Genomic DNA, 9,615 nt, shown 5'->3' with positions numbered 1-9,615 from the left:
TCGAGCACCTCCTGGCGACTCGGGTCGCGAGCACCTCCCCCACACAGCTCAGCTTCTCTCCCTGCTGCTCACCACGACTCTGTTTCCTGCTGGGCATACTCTGCAAAGCAGTACGCCTTCTCTTCCGGCGTCGGCTTCTGCTGCTGTCTGAAGTACTGCTGCAGTCCCAACCGCTTTGGAATCTTTCCTAACTGCTTATGCCTCTGCTACTCATTCCATGCCTGTCACATCTGATTCAGGAGCTCCCAAGGTATACAACTATTTCTGTCTAGGTAACTTTTCACAGAAGGTTCTCTGGGTTTCCTAATGAGAGGGACTCATTCTCTATGTCCATCCTTAAGGTCCTTTCAAACCCCTCTGTACATTTTCTCCATTTACCAGAAATGTGTCTGTAGGTCGTCTGACACTAATAAGAAACATTTGTACTTTTAGGATTTGAATTCAGATGCTAGCTAAGTAAGCAAGAGGCTTACAGGACATCCATGATGACATTGGGCCTCATTACACGTTCTGCGGTAAAAATCAACATTTACCGGCATGGCGCTATTAACGTGTCCGCCTTGGCAAGAGGGCGCTAATAGCGTAACATTACGAGTATGCGGACACGAATATAGCGCCATGCCGGTAATGACCCTACCGCCATGCCGCAAAAGACCCCAAAAAGTCCCTTACCGGCATCGACGAAAGTGCTGATAGCACTTCCGCCCTCACTCTACACGCAAATAGCGGTCACCGCAATTAGCGGTCACCGTTAAATAGCGGAACCGCAAATAGCGTCATCGCACAGGAACGGGAAAGAGCACGGCGGCCATCTTTAAAAACACAATCCATTGCCATCCTCTGCCCCCTGGACCTGTTTTGAGTACTTCGCCATTGGAAAGCCACAAGGACACCCTCGCCATGCCGAAGGCTATCAAAAAAACAACCGACCGCCAGCAGAAGGAGAAGTTTTCCACCGAGGAGCTAACAATGCTCACAGAGACCTTAGCAGCGAATGCCGACCAGGTATTTGCGTGCGACATGCGTCGCGCGACCCTTATCCGCAAGAAGGCAATCTGGGCAGAGGTTGCCCTGAAAGTGAGTGCAATGGGCACCACCACCCGCACTGTCCGGGAGTGCCGAAAGCGGTGGGATGATCTCCGCCTCCGGGTCAGAAGAATCCTGTCTGCAAACCACAACATAGCCACTGCAGGTGGATCCGAATCGCCGATGAAATTAAAAGAGTGGGAGGAGACCTGCACCAACATGATTGGAGTAGAATCGATTGAGGGAGTCGGGGCCATGGAGCATGGTGTGGCAACTACATCTGATGGAGGTGAGTGTACACATGCAAGTATGCACTGTGAATGCTGAGTTCCCCCCCAAATGTGAGCCGAGATTCATCTCATGTATGCGCAAACATCCATACATGCATACAACCCTGGCCATGTCAATGCCAAACCCAAAAACACACACATGCACGCATCACCAGAGACAACTGCCACACAGAACCATGCATGGAAGACCCACTGAACAATCACATCACCTGCACCCCTACCAATGAAGTCCCAATGCTCACAACTGCTAGAAAAATGTATTGTGCATTAAATATCTTTGAACCGTCACCAATGCCATCCCCCTCTTTGTCCCCGACAGGCTCAGATACAGACAGTGATAAACCTGGCACTGCAACTCTGGCACCCCCTGCCACTAAAAAAGCAAGGCCACAGGACACAAGGGACACCCCCAGATCATCAAGGGGCAAAGGGAGAAGATTTCCCATGCCGAGTGCCAAAAATCAGCGGAGCACCACTGCTGCCATACCGATGTGCACACCAGAAACAACTGGCCCACCTTCTGAAGTGAACCCCCCACCACAGAATCCAGCCACGGAGGGCCCACCCTCTGCTGCAACAAGTTCCACAGGAGAGAGCGGCAACCACAGCGCTGCTCTCGGATGTGGATGAGCCGATAGATTTGCCTATGGGCATGCACACCCCAACCCACCCCCCCGTCCCTCCTACCGGAACCCCTGAGACAAATCCACCACAGACACCTGGGTCCAGTGTCAATGGCCAGTTCGGCAAGGACAACATGGGAGGGTTCAGTAGCCCACCGGTGGCTTCACCAGATGTCCAGCTTGCTGAGGAAGGCGCAGCAGCCACACCACGGGAACACCACAGTGACCATGACCTGGCCAGCATCAGGCAGTGCCAACAGGAGATAACTGTGTTGGGCAACATGATATGATATGATATGGTATTTGTAACGCGCCTATACACAAGTGTTTCAAGGCGCGACGAGGCAGGGAGGGAGGGAAACAAGGGGAAGACAGACAAACGATCCTACTAGGCCAGGTGTCATTCAGATCGCGCAAGTGCAGAGGTAAGGGGAAAAGGAGGAAGTGCAGGGGGAGGAGGTGGGGGGGAAAGTGCAGTACAAGGTAAGTAGCGTAAAAAATAATAATTAATAAATAAAAAGGGCCAGCTGGTGGCAAGTGCGAGGTAAGTGCAGAGCAAGTGCTGGGAAGGGGGCAGTAGGGTACAGTGACAGTCCCACAGTGCAGGGGGAGCCAGGGAGGCAGTGCAAGTGGAGAGTGGCTGGGCCCTGGACCGAGGTTGCTGAGAGTGGCCCAGATGCAGGTTTAGTGCTGAATTCAGTGGGGAGTTAAGCAGGTTTAGCAGGGGAGAGGGAGAGAGAAGGCAGAAGCGAAGAGGAAGGTTTTGAGGTGCTTCCGGAACCGGAGATGGTTCTCCTCAAGTTTCAGGGAGGCAGGAAGGCTGTTCCAGAGGGAGGCCCCTGCTGCGGAGAGAGATATACCCCCAGCTCGTTGCTTCGAGAAGCGGCTGACCATGAGGGAGTTGGAGACGGATGAGCGAAGGGCTCGTGAAGGAAGATATTTAGGAAGAGAGAGTTGAAGGTATTTAGGTCCCAGGCCCCAGAAGGCCTTGTGGACAATGCAGAGGGTTTTGAACTTAATCCTCGCAGCCACTGGGAGCCAGTGAAGGGATTTCAGTCCTGGAGAGATACGGTCCCTGGGCTTGAGGCCAAGGACAAGTCTCGCAGTTCTGTTCTGGATAAGTTGCAGAGGGCGGAGAGTGGAGGCAGGCAGATTAAGATAGAGGCTGTTACAGTAGTCCAGCCTTGAAAGAACCAGGGCTCGGGAGACAGTGAGCTTCTGGGGGAAGGAGAGGAAGGGAAGAATACCTCTGAGGAGGTGCAGCTGGTAGTGTGACTTCTTAGAGACGTCAGATATATGAGGAGAGAAGGAGAGTGTGGAGTCGAAGATGACCCCGAGGTTTTTAGCCTTGCAGGTAGGGGCAGGAAGGGGGCCAAGGGAGGCCGGCCAGAGAGCTGCAGGGAAGGAGGGAGTGGGTGTGCCGATGAGAAGAATCTCAGTCTTACTGGCGTTGAGGCAGAGGTCATTGGCGGCACACCATTCCTGGATAGCAGACAGACAGTCGGAGATGAGGGAAGGAGAGGAGGAGGCCGAGGGTAGCCTGAAAATGAGCTGGGTATCGTCTGCATAGCACTGGAAGTAGGGGCAGAGAGCGGCGATGCGGTGGGCAAGGAGTGCCAGATACTGGTTGAAAAGCCAGGGAGAGAGGTTGGAACCCTGGGGGACACCACAGGTGGAGAAAAAGATGTCAGAGAGGAAGGAGCCCATTTGGACCTGGGAGGGTCGACCGGAAAGGAAAGAAGTCAGCCATGCCAGAGCCTGACCAGTGATACCCAGGTTATCACGGAGACAGTTGAGCAGGATGGCATGGTTGACAGTGTCAAAGGCAGAGGAGAGATCGAGCAGAATGAGAACACAGGGAGTGTTGGAATCGAGGTTCAGGAGCAGGTCCTCACGGATGTTCAGGAGAGCAGTTTCCGTGCTTCTGGCCGCTCTGAAGCCGGATTGATGGTCATGAAGATTACCAACAGATTCAGCATGGAGGTTAAGCTGGGAAATGGCCAGTTTCTCCAGGAGCTTACCCAGGAAGGGAGTAATGGAGATTGGGCAATAATTGGCCGGGCAGGAGGGGTCGGAAGAGGGTTTCTTGAGGAGGGGGTGCACAAGGGAGTGCTTGAGGGGGGATGGGAAGACTCCAGAGGCGAATGAGTGGTTGCAAAAGTCAGCCAGGGCAGGAGCCAGGGAGTCGATGTGGTCCTTGATGGTTTTGGAGGAACAGGGGTGAACCTGTTTAGACGAGGCTTTCATAGATCGGACTTGTCTGGAAACCTCATCAGCAGAAAAAGGTGGAAAAGCAGAGAAGGAGGGCGGAGGGCGGCTGCAAGAGAGCAAGAGGAAGAGCCGGGAAGAGAGGGAGGGGGGAGAGAGGAGGAGAGCGAGGACAGGATGTCCTGAGTTTTTGAGATGAAGTGCGAGGCCAGTGCAGTGCAGAGGGCCTGGGAGGGGACAGGAGAGGTAGAGACTGCAGCAGGGTTGGCCAGCTCCTTGCAGATTTTAAAGAGTTCGGCCGAGTTGTTAGATGCCTCAGAGATGCGGGCTTGGATAAGGGCTCTCTTCTTGGTGAGAACGGAGAGCCGGTATTGCCTTTGGAGCAGGCGACAGGCCAGTTTGTCAGAGGATGAACATGAAGCACGCCATTTCCTCTCTGCCACCCTGCACTTGCGTTTTAGGGTGACGAGATCCGAGTCATACCAGGAGTTACATTTGGCTTTGGGCTTCAGGCGGATTCTCATGACGGGGGCAAGGATATCGAGAGTATCAGATATAGAGGAATAGAGCATGGAGAGGGCTGTGTCAGGGTGGGAGTCAGCCGAGGGGGGAGGAGGGGGCGAGAAGGTAGCAGCGAAAGCCTCAACTGACACGCGCTTCATGGGTCGGATGACCGAGAAGGTGGGTGGCAGTGAAGAGGGTGGCTTTGCCTGTGGGGTAGGGAGGGAGAGGTGGGAGGATAGGAGAAAGTGATCGCTCCAGGAGAGAGGAGTGGAGAGAGGGAGGGAGAGGGGAAGGTCAGAAGAGATCAGAGCATCAAGAGTGTGCCCTGCAGAGTGAGTAGGCCCAGACGGGAGAATAGAGAGTGAGAGAGAGTTGCAGAGTTCGCGAAAGAGACCAGTGGGGGGACAGGAGGCATCGAGGTGGATGTTGAAGTCACCGAGAAAGAGGAGTTGGGTGGTTGAGGACAGGAGTGAGGAGGAGAGGTCAGCCCATTCAGAGAGGAAGGAGGAAATTTGACCAGGTGGCCGATAGATAGTAGCCACGGTAAGGGAATGGCTAGGAGAGAGAGAGAGTCGAAGAGGCTGCCCGTCTCAGGGGGGAGATGGCAGAGACTGCCAGGCAATCAAGGGAGGCAATTGAAGCCTGCACAAACAGGCTGTGTGGGGAGATGTGCCAACTCAGGCAGGTCCTCACGCGGATTGCGGACGCAGTGGACCGCCAGTTCCCACCACCACCACCGGGACTGCCAGCCACATCATCTTCATCCGCCAGTTCGAGGCAGACAAGCCCCCTCCGCCGCTCCACGCGCACCACCAGGCGCACGTCAAGCCAGTAGATGGCCCTCATGCTGATGGTGGCAATGGGGAATAGGGACTGCAGGGTCAACCCACCACGTCTGCAGCTGCACAACAACATCGTGCAAGACACATAAGGGACTGTTGTGGGGGGAGGGGGGAAGGGTGTTATGGGACGGTTGTGGGGGGGGGAAGGGTGTTATGGGACTGTTGTGGGGGGAGGGGGGAAGGGTGTTATGGGACTGTTGTGGGAGAGGGGGGAAGGGTGTTATGGGACTGTTGTGGGGGGAGGGGGGAATGGTGGTGGGATGCTTGGGGACATGCACATATACTTCTTTAAAATCCTTAATACACTGGTGAATAATCAAAAGACAGGCTTGGACTTCTTTATTGTGTATGTGTACTTTATTGGTGTCAGGGTCCATTGTGCGCTTCAACACAGACACCAGTGCATTACTACCCATATCCATCGTACAGGGTGAAACCATGTAACTCAGAATATCTGGTTGATCAGATGCTGTCTCACATCACGTCCCTCCTGGCCATCGCCTCTTGCACGACCTGCATCCCCGTCACCTCCGTCCTCATCACCATCATCATCATCCTCATCAGGTGGTTGCATTTGAACGTCAGGGGGCAGTGGAACATTCCATCTGATACACATATTGTGCAGCATGACACATGCCATGGTGATCTTGGCCACCTTCTCATGGCCGTACAGGAGAGCGCCACCCGACCTGCTTATGCACCTAAACCTGTGTCTTCAAAAGGCCAAATGTCTGCTCAATAACGACACGGGTACGGGTATGTGCACGATTGTAGTCTTCTTTGTGCCGGTTCTGTGGGTTCCGTACAGGGGTAAGGAGCCACCTGTACAGGGGATAGCCGGCATCGCCTGTATGGGGGGAAGAATGGAGACCTGTCACTGTTCACCTCTGGACCGGTATGTACATGTCACACAATTATACTTTGCATTCAGATTGAAATCCACGACTACCAGCATGCATGCAGACGATCTGTGTGACTGCAATGTGCAAAGGTGTGTTAGACCCTGCAATTGGACATGCACCATTCATGCCTTTGACAGCAGTTGACATGTCCTGGGTGAGGCCATGTCTTGGGTGTCCCTGAGCCCAGGCATATTTGGTACCACACTGCTAGTGTCCTGCCATTCCAACATTGATGTTGCCATGCTGTGTAGCTTCAATTCCATGGTGCAATAGGTGTGTGGTTCAATGCTATGGCTAGGGGGGATCCATTTGCATGCATTCAAGGGCACATTTCTGCATTAATGTTGTGCTGCGCTAATACTGTATTACCAACTTGACGCCATGTTGCTGATTTGTGTATTTAGTGGTGTGGCATGATGTGCAATGTGGATGTGGATGGATGTGTGATATTCATAGACCTGGATTGTTCTCAAATTTGTGGAGCTTATACCTGCATGTCGGTTCTTCTCAAGTACAATGCGGCCTTCCCTGATGGACATTGGCGTACATCTGTATGTCCATTTCTCCTATGTACGACAGCCTACACCCAGTTGGAGTATGTATCTCTCCCCCCCAATCACACCCAGTTGGAGTATGTACCTGACCCCCCCCCATTCACACTGCCATGTGCTTGCCCTGCCACTCACCAAGTAGCCACGAACGTTGTCCGGCTTGTCGCTCCATGTAGCGTGGTATGGTTGAGTTCCGCAGGACCATGGAATCATGGGTTGATCTGGGAAATCGGGCACAACAATGTGTGATTATCTTGTTAGCGTCACATACCATTTGGACATTGATGGAGTGGAATTGCTTCCTGTTTCGGTAGACTACTTCATTGTGATGTGGGCCAACCAATTCAACATGGGTACAGTAGATGGCCCCAATGCAACTTGGGATGCCTGCCAGTGAATAGAAGCCAACTTTTGTGTTTGCAATCTTCTGGCCAGTCCGTCGCATGGACAGGTGCATGCTTCAGGAGGTGAAGTGCAGGTGCATGCTTCAGGAGGGCATCGAGTACCTGGTTCAGCGTGCGTGAAAATACTGGTTGTGATTTGCCATGCATCTGCCCCACTGTATGCTGGTAGGTGCCTGTGGCCAGGAAGTGGGACACAGTCACCACCTTCAGTAGCGGGGGGATGGCAGTAGGGATGTCTATGTAGCTCACTATGTCGTTGTGATTCATGTCAACAATGGTGGGGATGGTATCCCGGTCCAGGCGGTACAGGGTGTGTATCTGCTGAGGGGTTACATTGAATGGACTGGCTCGAGTCCTGGGGATTGGTGGCAGACTCTGTGGTGTGCGTAGGTGCCCTGGTGGTGCTTGCTGAAACTATCTTGCCCTCCTCCTGTGTCTCCTCTGTGCTGCCTGTTGTTGTTGGTGCTGCACTGCATTCATGTCCTCCAGCCCATATAATGCTGCTAGTATTGGAACCATCTAGGTGAGGGATGGTTCCTCCACCTGTGCTGATTGTGTCCACCTGTGGCCGGTGGGAACACTGCTCAGTTTTTTTAATGGGTGGTTCGCAATGCCGGTATTAGCGCCATGCCGGTAAGGGGTTTTGGGGGCTTTTCCATGCCGCTATTAGCACGTCCGCATGGCTTGTGATGGTGTGCTATTAGCGGCATGGCGCTATTTACGGGATTGGGGGGTCGCGCGCCTGCGGACTAGCCGCTATTAGTGGCACCGTACTTAGCGGTGCTGCTAATAGCGGTAAGCGGGGTCGTAATTAGCACTGGGATTTACCGTTACCGGTATTCCCTTACCGGTAACGTTATTTCCCTACCGCACAACGTGTAATGACAGCAGACAGGGAAAAATCTCATTGTTTGCAAGATTTAAGACAAACAACAAGAGTGTGCATACTACAGATATTGGGGGTCATTACGACCCTGGCGCTAAGAGGTTAACAGCGCCGTAAAAGGCTCCGGCGCCGTTAACCCCTTAGCGCCTAATTACGAGGTCCCTTTGCGGGACCCGACCTGAACGGCTGGTCTGGACCAGCCATTTAAGTAGGGACCCGCAAAGGGACCTTCGAGGTAATTACAGTACCGCAATTTGCGGTACCGTAATTACCGCCTTCCCCAGTCCCATTGAGCCCTATGGGGCAAAAATGGGAATGGGGAAGGGCCAATGTGCAATGGGGAATTACCGCCCGCCCCTTGGAATGGGGTGGTAATTCCCCATTGAACATTGGCGGACTCGTTACAACACCGGCAGCAACCATGGTGCTAATAGCGCCATGGGTTACCGCCAGTGTTGTAATGAGGGCCATTGAGTTAAATTACAAAAACTGTTAGTTCATTTTTTAGAATTGGGTCCCTGAAGATGGTCTTGGTGGGTTCTGACCCCATGAATCACTACACAGAATAATTCTGTATTAAAATTGCTTTTTGTCATCTTAGAAACAACAGATCGATCTTCTCTTTGTTTCTATTCTCTTAAAGGATAATTCAATCATGGCCACAATACACTCGCATCTGGAGTATGCCAATGGTCTATACCTAAAGTACATTTGCCAAAGTTCTAATTTTGTTCACTTCAGCAGGTCTGGAACACTGCAGCTAGACTTGCTTCGGCTTGCCCAAGAGATCACATCTTCCATGCCACTCTCATCGGCTGTCTCCCTACCACTTGCAAATCCATTTCAAGCCTTTCTGCATAACCCATCTTCCTATGCACAGCATTTGGCCATAATTCTTACATTCCTAGTTGGTCAGATATCTATATAATCCCCCCCCTCACCACAACACTTCTCTATTACCTGCTTCAGAAAAGCATGGTTGGGGTATAGGGCTTTCACTATGCTAACCACCAAACTCTGTAATCTACTGCTTACGTTTATTCATGGTCTACATGGTGATCCTTGAAAAGAGCCCTAAAAACCATGCTATTCTTACACTCTCAACCCTGACAAGGGGAAATATAGCAATACATGGATTCTTATCTTTCCTGAGCAACATGTCCAGCTGGACCTCTCAGGAATGACAATAGGCTTAAGGGGGATCTTTTTTAATCAACAGACCCTGCTAAATTTCGAAACATTGCTGCACTAAATGCTGTGCCACATGATGCAGTGTCACATGCTCTGACCCATTGTGGACATCACACACAACGGTGGCTTATATTATGGTACACAGTGCACTACATTCTCTCATCAAGATCAAGTCATACCAGAACCAA

Source organism: Ambystoma mexicanum, chromosome 3q (assembly GCF_040938575.1).
Source record: "Ambystoma mexicanum isolate Mex_15411 chromosome 3q, UKY_AmexF1_1, whole genome shotgun sequence".
Taxonomy (NCBI): Eukaryota; Metazoa; Chordata; class Amphibia; order Caudata; family Ambystomatidae; genus Ambystoma; species Ambystoma mexicanum.
Note: the sequence above shows the minus strand (reverse complement) of the source record.